Genomic DNA, 16578 nt, shown 5'->3' on the forward strand with positions numbered 1-16578 from the left:
TGATTTGTGTTACTAGCCTGGCAAACCCAATTTCTGTTTGAGAGCCATTTCTCTACCTATTACATAGATCCACAAATGATCCTTGCTTAAGAAAAACACACAACTGCTAACTTCCTCTCACTTTAAATACACACTCAGTAGCCTCAGGTGTGACCCAAGTGCTGCCTGGTAATCTTGCTTTATTTCCATGGTCACTGCACTCAGACACTCGCCCAGGTCAGCACGAGCACATTTGCCCTGACCCCCATCCTCAACTGATCTCTGCTTTCTATTCCACACAGGAAATAGAGGCAAACAGAGGATTATTCTCACGCTTCCACACTTACCTATATCTCACAGATATAATACCAAATACCACTATAAGTTTTCTTGGAATAATTCTTTTAGTGATTATGCCACTGACTGATAATTCATTTAATTTCATTAGCTTTAGTTTGTTTCCATTATTTGGATACTCTTTTTTTTTAAAAAATAAGATTTTATTTTGAGATAATAATGGATTCACATGCAGCTGTAAGAAAGAATGCAGAGATCTTATGTACCTATTACCTAGTTTACCATCTTGTGAATCTAATACAATTTCACCACCGGAATATGGATATTGATAGAGTCAAGATTCAGAACAGTTCTATGACCTACACAAGATCCCTTGTGTGTCTCTTTCATAACCATGCACACCTTTCCTTGGGGCATGGAAAACATATTCTATTCTCCATTTCACTCAGCATAACTACCTGGTGATTCATCCAATTTGTGTGTGTAAAATAGTTCATTTCTTTTTATTGCTGAATAGAATTTCATGGTATAGATGTAACACAGTTTTTCAACTACTAATTTTTTATTTTAGCATGATAATACCCAAAATGATATAAATAAGCGATAAGTGATAGAATTTTAATATGCTTTTTAAAGAGGGAAATAGGAATAGATTTTTAAATAAACTTTAAAAAACAGTTTTAGATTTACAGAGAAATTAAGATTATAGTACAGAGAATCACCAAATACAACATATCCAGTCTCCTCTACTCTTGTTTTCAATAATTTGTATGGTATATTTGTCACAATTGAGGAACCAATATTGATACATTATTATTAACTGAAGACTATAGTTTGTTCAGATTTCTTTAGTTTTACATAATGTTCTTTTACTATTTCAGGATTCCATTCAGGATACCATGTTACATTTATTTGTTATGTGTCCTGAGTTTCCTCTGGACTATGATAATTTTTCTGACTTCCTTGCTTTGATGTCCTTGACATTTCTGAGGAGCACTTGTCAGATATTTTATACATTTGTTTATACATTTATATTTTTTACATATATTAATACATTTATAAAATGGCTATCAATTGAAATTTGTCTGGTACCTTTCTCATGATTATACTGTGGCTATGGGATTTTAAGAGGAGGAACACAGAGGTAAAGTGCTATTTTCATCCCATCATATCTAAGGTATATACTATCAATATGACATCACTATTGATATTAACATTGATTACCTGATTGAGAGGTTTCCCCCTTGTAAAACTACATATTCAAATCCAGCTTGCAGTGAAAGAGCCAGGGGCTAGTATCTATCCATATGAGGGGAAGGAATCTACATAAATTATTTTAATTCTGCACTGAAGTTTGGTGTCTGTATCCTCAGTTTAATTTTTTATTCAATAATTTATTTATATCAGTAATGACTCATGGATATGTATTTTATATTTTGGGATGTGATCTAATATGACTTTATTTATTTTGCAATTCAAATTGTTTCAGGATTGGCCATTGGGAGCTCTTTCATTTGTTTCTTAGTTCCTATGATAAAATCACATCAGGTTTTTTGCTTGATTTGGTTTCTTGTTCGTTTTTAGCACTTCTTGAAATTTTGAAATTACAGGGTGCTCCAGGCTCATTTTGTATATTCTCCACTGCTGTCCTAGGATTGGTCATTTCTCCAAGCCCCCCTGGTTTATTTTATTGGAGAATGGTGTTAGAAATCAAGATGTAGGAGCACCTGAGTGGCTCAGTTGGTTAAGCATCTGCCTTTGGCTCAGGTCATGATCTCAGGGTCCTGGGATCAAGCCCCATGGCTGTGCTGGGCTCCTTGCTCAGTAAGGAGTCTGCTTCTCCCTCTCCCTCTGCCCCTCCCCTCTGCTCACGTGCACTCTCTCTCTCTCTCTCTCAAATAAGTAAATAAAATCTTTAAAAAAAAAATCAAGATGTAGGCTCTGAGTATGGATATTGCCAGGGATTGTCATTGCTTTTAGGCCTTCTCAACTGACAAAATAAGGAAATACATGTACATACTAATCCTTTTATATATACATATCTATAAATATATCTACATGCAAACAACTGTATCTATATTAAAGTCAACATGGGTCCATACCGATGTCTGCAACTCTAACGCAGCACCATATAGATCATTCTAGTCTTCATCCTCCTGCCTTGCTTGTCTGTAACCTGATATTCCAGTAGTGAGAAAATTAGTTCCCATCATCTGCTATCTATGTACATAACTGTTCATTTCTAGTTATGTGACATACTGGTTTTCAAAGTCAGTATACATATGACATACAACTGGATGATGGTTTAAGAATCGTTAACTTGTGACTCCCTAGGAACAACTTTACCTATTAGAATACAGTGTTTATGTGCAGTTTTTTTATCTTTAAAGTCTTCAGTCATTCAAATCAGCACATTTTTCCCATGCTCCTTCAGTGAAGCTAGTTTATACATTTTTTTTGTACAGTTAAATTCTTTTGTCACTGTCTGCATACCATTCTGGGATTCCCAATCTCCTGTATTATCTTTTAATTCGCCTACATTGACATTGGCTCTTTGAGCTGGAAACTTCTACTTGTTTTGACAAATGCATAGTGTCATGTTTTTAGCATTACAGTATCATACAGAATATCTTCACTACCATAAAAAAAATCTCCTTTACTTCACCTATTCATACCTCCATCCTCTCTAAAACCCTGGCAAGCAATGATTTGTATACCATCTCTATAGTTTTGTCTTTTCCATAATTCCACATAAATGGAATCATAGATACTAGATTCTTTAATTTAGCATTATGGGTTCATGTATTTGCATGCCTTATTAACTCATTCCATCGTATCATTAAACAGTAATCCATTCTATGTATTTAACACAGTTCATTCATCCATTAACCTATTGGAGGACATCTTAGTTGCTTGCCGATTTTGGCAATTATTAATAAATATCCTATAAACATGTTCACATGGAGTATTTTGTGTTGATATTATTTATCAAACAAGTTAGACAAATTCCTAGGAGTACAACTGCTGGATCATATGGTAAGAGTATGTTAAGCTTTGTAAGAAACTTTCTTACAAAGTGGTTGCACCATTTTGTATTCCCACCAGCAATGAATGAATTTCTGTTACTCCATATCATCACTCACTATTAATTTGTCAGTCTTTCTTTAATTCTCACCATTCCACTATATGTGTAGTAGTATCTCATTGCTGTCCATATTGTGTTTCCCTGGGGTGCATGGCTGGCGCAATTGGTTAAGCATTGGACTCTTGGTTTCTGCTCAGGTTGTGATCTCAGTGTTGTGACATCAAGCCCCTGGTCAGGCTTTGCACCCAGCGCAAAGTCCACTTGAGTTTCTCTCTCTCCCTCTCTCTGCTCCTCCCACTCATTCTTTCTCTTTCTCTCTCTCTCTCTCTCTAAAATAAATAAATTAAAAAAAAATAGTTTCCCTAATGACAAATTATATTGAGCACCTTTGCATATGTTTATTTGCCTTCTGTATATCTTCTTTGATGAAGTATGTATGTATATCCTTTACCAATTTTTAGTTGGGCTATTTTCTTAATGTTGAGTTTTAAGTGTTCTTTGTACATTTTGGAATACAAGTCCTTTATCAAATTTATGATTAGCAAATATTTTCTCCCAATCAGGGATTTATATTTCTATTCAGTTAACAATGCCTTACATAAAGCAGAGATCTTTAGCTTTATGAAAGCCCAACTTACCATTTTTATCTTTCAAGAATAGTATTTTTCATTATATCCAAATGTCATCACCAAAATCAAAGTCATATAGATTTTCCTCTACATTTTCTTCTAGAAATTTTGGTTTTGCCTTCTACATTTAGGTGTATGATACATTTTGAGTTAATTTTTGTGTAAGACATAAAGTCATCATCTCTGTTTATTCTTTTTGCACATGGATGATCAATTGTTTCTACATCATTTGTTGAAATGAAGTATCTATTCTCCATTGAAATGTCTTTACACCTTTGCTAAAAATCAGTTGAATATATTTATGTTATTCTTGGCTCTCTATTATGTTTCATTGATCTATGTGTCTATTTTTTCATCAATACATGTCTTGATCACTGTAGTTTTATACTATCTTAAAATAAGGTGATGTGATTCCCTCAACATTGCTTATGTTATTGTTCACCTCCTCTTCACCTTCCTCCTTCTCCTGTTCCTCCCCTCCTTCCTCCTCCTTCTTATTCTTCTTCTCCTCCAATATTTTATTGGATATTCTATGTCCTGTGACTTTTCACATAAATTTTAGAGTAGGTAGCTTGATATCTACAAAAAAAAGCTTGCTGGACTTTTAGTTGGGATTGTATTAAATCTGTAGGTCAGGTTGAGAATAATTGCAATTCTTAACAATATTGAGAATGCCGATGAATGGACACAAAATATCTCCCATTTATTTAGATGATGTTTATTTTTTTTATCTTTTTAATAGTTTTCCTTATATAGCTCTATGCATATACTACAAGATATATAGTTAAATATCCAAATTTTTGGTGCTATTTTAAACAGTATTTTTTAAATAATAGCAAAATTTGGGGCATCTGGATGGCTCAGATGGTTGAGTGTCTGCCTTTGGCCCAGGTCGTGGTCCCGGGGTCCTGGGATCAAGCCCCATATCAGGCTCTTGGCTCGGCGGGGGGCCTGCTTTTCACTCTCCCTCTCCCTCTCCCCCTGCTCATGTTCTCTATCTCTGTATCTTTCTCTCTCAAATAAATTTTTAAAAATCTTTAAAATAATATCAAATTCAAGGTGCCTGGCTGGCTTAGTCAGAGGAGTGTGTGACTCTTGATCTTGGGGCTGTAATTTTGAGCCCCATGTTGGGTGTAAAGATTGCTTAAATAAATAAAACTTTAAAATGAAATAAAATAATATCAAATTCAAAATTTTCGTTCTTCATATATGGAAAAACTATTGACTTTTGTCTAATGATCTTATATCTTGTGATTTTGTTCTGCTTGTTTACTAGTTTCAAGCTATCTATTTTAACAGATTCTTTGGGAATACCACATGGAAAATCATGTCATATGTGGATAAAAACAGTTTTATTTATTTATTTCTAGTCTTAACATCTTTTTTTATTCTTCTTGTTAGGAAGGACATACTCTGTTTGCAATCTTAGGGAGCAAATGTTTAGTCTCTCCCTATTAGGTATGCTGTTAGCTAGAGGATTTTCATTTATAATATTTATTGAATTAAGGAAGTTCCCTTCTAGTCCTTGTATTTTTTTAGTTTTTACCATGAATGGGTTTTGAATTTTGTCAAATATTTTTCCTGCTTCTACTGATATGAAGATATGGTTTTTCTTATTCATTCTATTAATGTGATGAAATACAATGACTGATTTTTGAATGTTGAACCACCATTCCTTTTATGAACTCCAATTGGTCATCATGTGTTTTCCTTTTTATATATTACTGAATTTATTTGCTAAGTATTTTTATAGTTATGGTCATGAGAAATATTAATCCATAGTTTTTTTGTGTGAAGTCTTTTTTTTTTTAAGATTTTATTATTTATTTGACAGAGAGAGACACAGTGAGAGAAGGAACACAAGCAGGGGGAATGGGAGACGGAGAAGCAGGCTTCCCGTGGAGCAGGGAGCCCGACGCAGGGCTCGATCCCAGGGCCCTGGGATCAGGACCTGACCCAAAGGTAGACGCTTAATGACTGAGCCACCCAGGCACCCTTCTTGTGAAGTTCTTGTGTGGTTTTCATATTTGGGTAATTTGGGCCTCATGAAATTAGTTCAGATGTTCCATATATTTCTATTATCTGGAAAATATTTTGGAGAATTGTTATCATTTCATCCTAAAAATTTTGGATGTATTCATTAATGAATCATTAATGAACTGAGCCTGATGTTTTCTTGTTTAAAAGATTATTAATTATTGATTAAATTTCTTTAATAGATCTAAGACTATTCAGGTTACCTATTTCTCTTTGCATCAGTTTTTGTAGTTTATGTCGTTCAAAGAATTGGCCCATTTCATCTAAATTATCAAATGAAAAAAAATGAAAAGAATTATCAAATATATAGGGATAGACTTATTTGTATTATTCCCTTATTATCCTTATAATGTCTGTGGAATCAGTAGTAGTGATGACCCCTTTTTCATTACCAACATTGGTAATCTGTATCTTCTTTTTACTTGATTAGCCTGGATAGAAGTTTATCAATTTTCCTGAACTTTTCAGAGTAGCAATATTGGGTTTAATTTTCTCTTTCTCTGCTGATTTCTTTTCAACTTGTTGATACATGCTCTAATTTTATTATTTTTCTTTTCTCTTTAATTAAATTTATATTTCTCTTCTTTCTGTATTTTCCTAATGTGGGTGTTTAGGTTAAAAATTTTAGACCTTCCTTACTTTATAACGTATTAATTTAATGCTTTAAATGTCCCTTTAAGAAAAATTTAGATAAGTTCTATTTTCATATTCATTTAAGTCATGATATTTAAAACTTCCCTTGAGACTTTTTGAACCAAGCTCATTCAGAAATGTGTTGTTTTATGTCTATTTGGGGATTTTTCAGCTTCCTGTTATTAATTTCCAGTTTAATTCCATTTTTTTCTGAGAATATACTTGTGTGATTTTTAGTCTTTTAACTTTATTGAGCTGTGTTTCATGGTACAGAACATTGCCTATCTTGGTAAATGTTCCCTGTGAGCTTGGCAAGAATGTGGATTTTTCTGTTGTTGGATTCAGTCTATAAATATCCCTTAAATTAGGTTGAGCAATAGTGCTATTCAGGTCTTATATATCTTCACTGACTTTCTACCTGCTTACTCTATTCATTACTGATAAAAGGGTGGTGAAGGATAAGAGTAAAATAGTGGATTTGTCTATTTTTCCTCTTCCTCCTCATGGGTCTCAGGTTTCCTTGGATTCTTGGATTCAGACTATAAATACTTGGTGGGATACCCATTTAAAAAAGCCCAGGAAAATGTGGGGGCTTCCCTAAGACTGTGACCTCCAGTATTTTCTCACTCTTGTTAATCTACTCTCAGTTTCCAGCAGTTCATCAAAATTATCATTAAATGTCCTTACCAATTTGTATCTCCAGCAGCTTCTGCCCTAGATAAGCAAGTCTTGGTTTTTGTGTCTCTCTGCATGTGCCCTTTTCTCGAGATTTTCAGGTGGCTGTTTGCTTTAAGACTTCAGTTCTCTGTAGGTTCCAAGAAAAATCACTGATTCAGTTTTTCCAGATTCACCTTATTTTAAGGAAGGGCGTGATGACTTCCAAGCTCCTTACATGCTAGATCTGAAACCAGGAGTTTTTTCCATATACTTTTATGTATGAACTTCCAATTATTTTTAGTATTGTACAAAGGACCTGTATTACTTTAAGGACTTACAGTACATATATGAATGTCCTACAAGAACTTTTGTACTTGCCTCCAGCAACTTTCTGTAACCAGAGAGAGAGAGACAAAGAAAAAGAGAGACAAAGAAAGAAAGAAAGAAAGATCTGGAAAAAAAAAGCTTTGATATGAGACTTTTGCTACTTATGATTGAGAATAATGTTAAATATTTATTTTTACAATCAAAAAGTGTTATAAAAAAGTGACTCAAAGACAGTCTAATCCAACCATCTTCTTATATACACAAAAAATAACTTGAACCCATAAAAATGTCTATTTCTTTAGTATAATCTGTAATATCTTATAAAGTAATTTGTTAAATTAATTCTGGTGACAATTAACTAATACACCTCCAAACAGTAACAAATATATATCCCCCAGTTTTACCTTTACAACAAGAACCAACCACCACACTTTAAACTCTGTAGAATAAAAATTTTATACCTTCCAGATATTATCATTATTATGACTTGTGTTTTTCAAGCAGCATTTCAAGTAGTGTAATTAATCAGAAACCACAGACACATAAAAAGGTTAGCAATGGAAGCCTTAGCATTCTTAAGTAAGCATGTGGGGGAAATGATAGAAAATTTTAGAATGTTTTGGGTTCTGAAATCCTGTTATACTTGGTCTCCAGCTGTGCCTTGCAAGTGCCTGCTTTTCATAGTGAGTCGTACACAGCAGGAAAGCTAGCCAAGAAAGGATTTAATAAGCAAAAATGTCCTAGCATTTAAGGAGGCTATGTTCTGCAAGCATTACAATCACTACTTCTACCCCAGGTTTCAGTTTATTTTCAGATTTTTAAACACTTGTTAAATGACAGTTGAGCCTTTGACGACTGATTTTCAACCAGTCAGAGAGTACACAACCTTAGCCTTTAAACCAAGCCTTTTTTCACACCATCTTCAGCTCTTTGCCTTAGTTGAGAGTACAAATGATAGACATTCAAATATACTGTAACAAACGGCTTTGAATATCAGCTGTTTTGTTTTTGTTCTGCTTAGCAGTTTATTTTATAATTACAAATACATACCTTTCCTTGATCTACCCACTAACATATTTAAAAAGATCTATGTGTAGAAAAAGAAAAATAACTGCCATCTCAGTGCCAACAAAATACACCAGGGAATTTTTTTTAAATTTGACACTTTTAATGTTATAACTAAGAAAACGATTTGTAGTTTTTCTTTTTAAACCTAGAAATCTACTATTTTAGAACTCTAGAAATTTCTGTTTGAAAAATATAGCACTTAAAGTAGATTAAGAGAAAATGTATACATAAAATGTCATAGACAAATGCAACTTACCTAAAAAAAAGTAAAGAAATAAAAAAAGCAAAAATAAATAGGGATTGTTTACCCATGTTAAACTTTGAAAGAAGAATATGGAATTCTGGCTAAGGGATAACAACTCTCTGTTCCAATTAGGGAACAATGAAAAAACAATAAAAGTTATGAAAAGTTCATGTAAAAGTTTAAAGTCTCCAAATAAACAAAGAAACAAACAACAAGACCACCTAAGATCATGAATGTTAGAAAGAAATTTAAATCTGATTAAGTTCAACTGCAAATCTATTTGATTTCTTGCTGTGATATTTCTGCCAGTTGGAGGTCCAGTCTCTTTACATAAATAACTCCTTTAATGGGACTCTCACTACTGATTAACCAGTTTTTAAAACATCAGTAGAAACTCTGAGGCATCCTGCTGAAATTCAGGTGTTTTTTTGACTAAATCAGTCTTTCTTTAGATTTCCTAGAAAATTACTCCTAAAGGAAGAAGAGTTAGATTGAGTATCTCAGGGGTCATATATACATCATCCAAACATCCTTTCCCATGCGCAAGTAGTCTTGGATCTTTGTCTAAAATCTTTAAATTTTAAGGATATTTTGTATTCTGTCACAAAATGTACAGTATTTGGTTTTATACCAATCTCTTAATGGCTGAGATTCATCTATCAAATAAAAATAAATAAATAACCGTGCTGCACTGAAGAGCACCAGCCCACTTTGTTTGGTTTTGTTTTCTGGGAAATTCTCTCCTTTGCCTCCTTGTCAGAGTGTTCTCAGAAACAGACTCCCACAATAACAGTGGATTTGAAGAGTAGCTGTTTTGTGCAGTGAAACATTCTTAAGCATAAATATTTCTTCTTGTAGATGAGAGAAATTACAATAAATTCTGTTAAACCAAATAGGGAGGTAGGGAAATATATCTCTAAAGAATGAGACAAAGGGGAAAGTTTGTAAAAACAAGAGCAGAGAACAGGAAAAAACATTTTCCTGATGACAAAAACCAGGAAAAAACATTTCACCTGACAGAAATCAAGACATCCCCTTTGAAGAAATAGACTTAACTCTAGATATTTTAATTAAGAGAAAAGAATGGAAATGAAAATGTAGTATAGCCAAAGTATGATATTATCCTAGCAGAACAGAAGATTACATATCCATTTCCCAACTAATTCATTTGAAATTATGAATAAAACAGATAGCTTTTTACAAAAATACAGTCATGAGGGACAATCAATTTCAAAAAAAAAATTATTCGGGTAATCTCAGGGAACAGTGTGGGCTGGTGGTAGTGGTAGAACTTACATGATGATAACATTTTTGTGTATGTTTCATGCTGAGGGCATTTTTCAGCAACAGATCCAATGCATTCTTTCTAAGCCTATTTTCTTGGGTTTAAAAGATAAATAGCCTCAAAGAAAGTAAATTATTGTCATCTAATCTTGGGCTTGAAAATAAATGCATACGTAATTGTGACAATTCGCTCAATTCAGGGGTGCTGGCATAGCCTAAGCAGCAAATGGAGCTTTAGACGTGTAGTTTGGGCCATTGACACTCCTTGGTGCCTATTAACATTAAAGGAAGGAGTTTCTAAGTGTTCCTTCAGGTATAAAGACGATTTGATTTGATATCCCTGTGGGTGGTAAGTGCTAACATAGAAAAACTGATTCCATTTCACATGTTAGCTGACTTCTGATGTTGAGAGAAGTAAGTTACATGAGGGACTTTTAGAGATCATAGTTTAGGCACTGAAGGAGAATCAACAACTGCACGCATATCGAGAGGCAAGGTGTTGTAATAGATTACACATGTCCGAGGTGGGCAGAAATCAAAGAATGTAAGTAATGATGCCAGTGAAAGCAACAAATTTTCAGGCTTCAGTTCTCTTGGTCATCAGGTAATATCTTAGAATCCCTGGCAGATAATACTCATCTTCCAACGTGTTTTCACAGTTGCCAGAGGTGGTATTCCTCCTCTGCACTGAGCGGAGGATGCTTGAGGCTACAACTCAGAGCTAATGCCAGGCCCCCTCTCTTCCTCATTTCTGCGAATCAAGACAGGGGTTACTGTTCCTCTTTAGACTGTTTTATTAATGCCTCAGTTTTGTTTGTATTAACAAATGCATTAGTTGCAAACTAAAATGTATTTTTTGTGAGGAGCCAAAAAAGCAGGGAGAGGGCCTAATGTCCTTACCTCTATAGGTAATTTAAAAAAAATTTTTTTTTCCTTTTACTTGAGTATAGTTGACACACAAAGTTACATTAGTTTCAGGTGTAAAACATCGTGATTTAACTTCTCTATACATAATCCTATGCTCCCCACAAGTGTAGCTCTCATCCATCACCATACAACGCTATTACAGTACCATTGACCATATTCCCTATGCCGTGCCTTTTGTGCTCATGATTTATTCATTCCATAACTGAAAGCTGTATCTTCCACTGCCCTTTACACTTTTTGCCCATCCCCCACCCTCCTTCTCTCTGGCAACCATCAGTTTGCTTTCAGTATTTATAGATCTGATTCTGCTTTTTGTTTATTTATTCATTTGTTTGTTGTTGTTGTTAATATAGAGTGTTATATTAGTATCCAGTGTACAATATAGTGATTCAGCAATTCTATACATTACTCAGTGCTCGTCATGATAGGTGTAATTTTAATCCCCATTACTTTTATCACTCATCCCCCCACCTACCTCCCTTCTGGTAACCATCAGTTTGTTCTCTAGTTAAGAGTCTGGTTTTTGGTTTGTCTCTATTTTCCTTTGTTCATTTGTTTTGTTTTTTAGATTCCACAGAAGGATGAAATCATATGGTATTTGTCTTTCTCAGTCTGACTTATTTCACTTAGCATAATACCCTCTAGGTCCATTATATAGGTAAAATTCTTATACTGAACATGTCTCTGAAGTGAGGAAAACACATTTTTAAAAATCAGAACAATATTGAAGAAGAACAAAGTTGGAGGTCTGACACTTCTCAAATTGAAGACTTACTATAAAGCCACAGTAATTAAGACAGTGTAGTACTGGGAAAAGAATATGCAACTAGATCAATGTGATATAACGGAGAACCCATAAATAGACCCACATAAATACAGTCAACTGATTTTTAACAAAGGAGCAAAGGCCATGTAATAGAACAGAGATAGTCTTTTCAACAAATAGTACTAAAACAACTGTATATCCATGTGCAAAAAAAAAAAAAAAGAATGAAAGACAGACCTTACATACTTCACAAAAACTAACTCAAAATGTATCATAGACCTGAAGGGTGAAGAATATACCACCCTTGGCATAAGAATTATTTTGAGCTGATTATTTTGAAAAACAACAGTCACGAAAAGCTCTGAAAACAGAGTAGAAGCTACTTTTTTGTAAAGGAAATTTACACTTTAAAAGGAAATCTTCTTTTGAAAGTTTCGCTCCCTCTCTATATAAGGAAGAGAAGGATGACTAAATCATCTGAGACTTCTATCAGTGAAGAAGGCAGCAACTTAAATCTCCATAACAATTCTTACTTTTGTTTGCCATAATTTTCCTGGTCACCTCATAATTGGTCTCCCCACACCCTTCTTTCTTTGATTTAGTGAAGATCATACGATTCTAAGCCACCTCTTTGAGAGATATTCATTTTCCCCTGGGTATCTCCCATGGTATATATAAGATATACATGTTAATAAACTTCTGTTTGTTTTTCTCTTACTTATTTATCTTTTGTTACAAGGGCAGAGCCAAGAACTTAGAAGGATAAAGTGAAAATTATTTTTCTTCCACTACAGTTTTGTGTAAAACACAAACCTGTAAAATTCCTAGAATATCACATAGGAGAAAACCAAGATGATCTTGGGTATGGTAATATGTTTTAATTAAAACACCAAAGGCATGATTCATTAAAGAAAGCATTAATAAGCTGGACTTTATTAAAATTAATTTCTCTGCACTAAGTATCAAGAGAATGAGAAGACATGCCACAGATGAAGAGAATATGTTCACAAAAGACACATCTGATAAAGGACTGTTATCTAAAATACACAAAGAACTCCTAAAACTCAACAATAAGAAAAGCCAATTTTAAAATGGGCTAAAGACCTTGACATCCCAATAAAAAAGATATACAAATGGAAAATAAGCATATGAAAAGATGTTCCACATCATATGTTATCGGGGTAAAGCATATTAAAAGAACGAGATACCACTACACCCCTATTGTATTGGTCAAAATCCAGAACACTGACAACAGCAAATGCTGACAGGGATGAACAGCAATACATATGCTTATTCACTGCTGATAGGCATGCAAAATGGTATAGCCATTTTGGAAGACGGTTCAGCAATTTCCTAGAAAATTAAACATATATTTACTATATGATTCAGCAGTTGCACCCCTTGCTGTTTACTCAAAGGAATTGAAAACATGTTTGTACAAACATCGGTATAAAGACACTTATAGCAGCTTTATTCATAATTGCCAGAATTTGGAAGCAACCAATATGTCCTTTAGTAGGTAAATGGTTGAATAAACTGTGGTACAAAGAAGTGAATTATCAAGCTATGAAAAGACATGGAGGAAAATTAAATGCATATTACTAAGTGAAAGCAGCCAATCTGAAAAGGCTACAAACTATGGTTCTAACCATTTGACACATTCTAGGAAAGGCAAAACTACGGAGACAAAAAAAAAAAAAAATCAGTGGTTGCGAGGGATTGGAGGAAGTGAGGAATGGACAGGCAGAGCATAGAGGACTTTTAAGACAGTGAAAATACTTTGTATGATACCATAGTAATGGGTGTATATCTATCTATCTATCTATCTATCTATCTATCTATCTATCTATCTACCTATCTATCTACACAATATATATACAATGCATTTGTCCAAGCCTGTAGGATGTACAACACCAAAAATGAACTCTAATGTAAGCTATGGACTTTGGATGATGAGGTGTTCATATAGGTTAATCAGTTGTAACAAATGTACTACTTTGATGGGGGATATTGATAATGGGAGAGGCTATGCATGGTGGGTGTAGGTGATATATGGGAAATCTCTGTATCTTCCTCTTCTTTTTGCAGTGAATTTAAAACTGCTCCAAAAAATAGGTCTTTAAAAAATACTAATGTTTTCAAATTCAGCTAATTAGCACATTTCTATTAACAGTGGTCATCTCAGGGGAGGAGAACAGGGCGTTGGAAGACAAGAGAGAAAGGGAAATTACTTTTCTCTTTTGTGAAAAGGTATTTTTGTACCCTTTAAATGTTATTGTTGCTATTACTATTATTATTATTCAAAATAATAAATGCAAAATAGATTTAAAATTAGATATGGCATCGCTCATATGGCAAAGGGAATATGTCATTAGAAAAGCCTGCTCTATTTATTGACCAAGAAAGTCCTTCTGAGTATTGGTTATTAACATTGGTAAAATAATTCTGCTAGGATAATATCCAGTATGATGTATAATTTTCTTTCCTTTCTTCCATGGCTACTGCCTGACGAAGTCTAGTAGTTCAACTCTTTCAGGAAATTTTGGCTTCCTTCTTGATAATTTGGTGAGGCAAGAATTTTAGCACTCCCGTCTGTCAGAAGTGCCCCCGGGCTGAGCTGTGGGGAAACTCATGGAAGTGCAGAAACTGTGGGCAAATCTACTGATATATCTGACTTACCAGTAAAATTAAGTAATATTCTTTAATTCCATTCTATATAAAAGATCTTAGATGTCTTTTTAAATAATAGTTAAGAGCCCTGTGAGGAAATAAGGGGTTTGCTAGAAGAATTGGAAGAAGACAGATTCAAGGATAAATACAGGCTGGATATTGACAATGAAGAAGCTCTTTTTCATAGCTTTTGCTTTTTAAATAGAATCTTAGCGATTACATGGAAGCCACATATTATAAGAGCCAGGAAGACATTATAGTAAATTTAGGAAACAATAAATGCATGGAAGGTGATCAGCACCAAATTAGATTTCCATATATTTGTTTTTAAAGATTTTATTTATTTATTTATTTGAGAGAGAGTGAGAGAGAAACAGCATGAGAGGGGAGAGGGTCAGAGGGAGAAGCAGACTCCCTGCCAAGCCGGAAGCCCGATGTGGGACTCGATTCCAGGACTCCGGGACCATGACCTGAGCCGAAGGCAGTAGCTTAACCAACTGAGCCACCCAGGCGCCCAAATTAGATTTCCATATTATTGATTCTAATTATATGCTAGGGAAATTGATTAAGTCACAACTGGCATTGTTTCCCAAATTTACATGCCTCCAAAACTACATGGGTGATACACACTTTTATATTAGCCTGAACCCTTGCATGAATAAAATGCATCTTAAATATGGTTTAACTCACTGTGCCTAACTTTGTGTTTTGTTTTATTACTTTAAATCAATGTCATTTTTGCCCTTGATTTATGCATAACACAATAAAAAAGCAAGTATTTGCATTGAAAATGAAGACATTTTTTTTCACAGGATATTTCCCAACAAAATACAAGAATGTTGGTGTTATTCTCCTATTTTTATTATTTAATAGCTAATAAAAGCATATATTAAATAAGATTTGGAATCTTGAAAATATGCTAAACATTAGTTGAGATCTATATAACACAAAGTAGTATGTGTAGCGCAAAATCTCCAAATTAAAACAAAAAATGTTCAAATAAAAACAAACCTCTACCTATTTTAAAAATGTAAGGTTTACATTGCCCCCTTCTGGCTCCATATTCAAATAAGAGCAACTACTACAATGTCAAACAGCAAGTTTCCTCCCATAAAGAAGCAAGTCTGAACCTGAAAAACAATCGGCAATACCATAGCCAAGAAAGAATAGGAAGAGGATCCATTTCACCTGTTGGAGGTTCCAGGTGAGTTAGAGAGACTTCTATTAGTATTTAGTTACATGGACACATTATGAAGGCCTAACACTGAACAGAAATACATGATGCTAAGACTACTGTTGTGTAATTTTATTTCTAGCTACTTTATTTTCCTTTCTCTTACTTATGTCCCCTCCCACTGTCATCAACACAAATCTTATGGAACTCAAGAGAGGGTTTAAGTGCATCTCCACTGGAAAGCTAAACATCCAAGGTGCAGTTCAGAAGGAAGAATTTCCAGAGATGGTTCACCACTGCTCCTTCCAAGCATCTGGTCTTAGTTCCTAGAAAAATCAACAAAATGCAGCTTATGTTGGTTAACCCAGAGGCCTTGAGACAAATTCATCTCTGGACTATCAGAGACTTGATGCCATATCATTAGCTTCCACATACTGCTCAAAAATATTAAAAAAGGAAAACACATATGTACATTTGAGTAAAACTTCCAAAATTCTAACAGATCTTGTAACGGTCCAATATTTTGGTCCCCTAATTTCTGGAAAGGCAGAATTGTTCTGTCATCCTTAAATTTTCAGAAGAGGCAAACAGGAAAATCAATTCTAGAGTCATTGTTAAAGACTATTCTGAGCCTTGCTCTAGCATGGATGATGTATAATTACCAAAATAAATATGTCAGACTACTTTTTATTATAAAATATATGGGATCAGTCTGAACATTTTGGTATACCTATGTGCATTTTATTTATCGCTACTCTAGAGATATGGAGCAGTGTAAGCTTTGCCACTGGAGAGTTCATC

The sequence above is a fragment of the Neomonachus schauinslandi genome, chromosome 7 (assembly GCF_002201575.2).
Source record: "Neomonachus schauinslandi chromosome 7, ASM220157v2, whole genome shotgun sequence".
Classification (NCBI taxonomy): domain Eukaryota; kingdom Metazoa; phylum Chordata; class Mammalia; order Carnivora; family Phocidae; genus Neomonachus; species Neomonachus schauinslandi.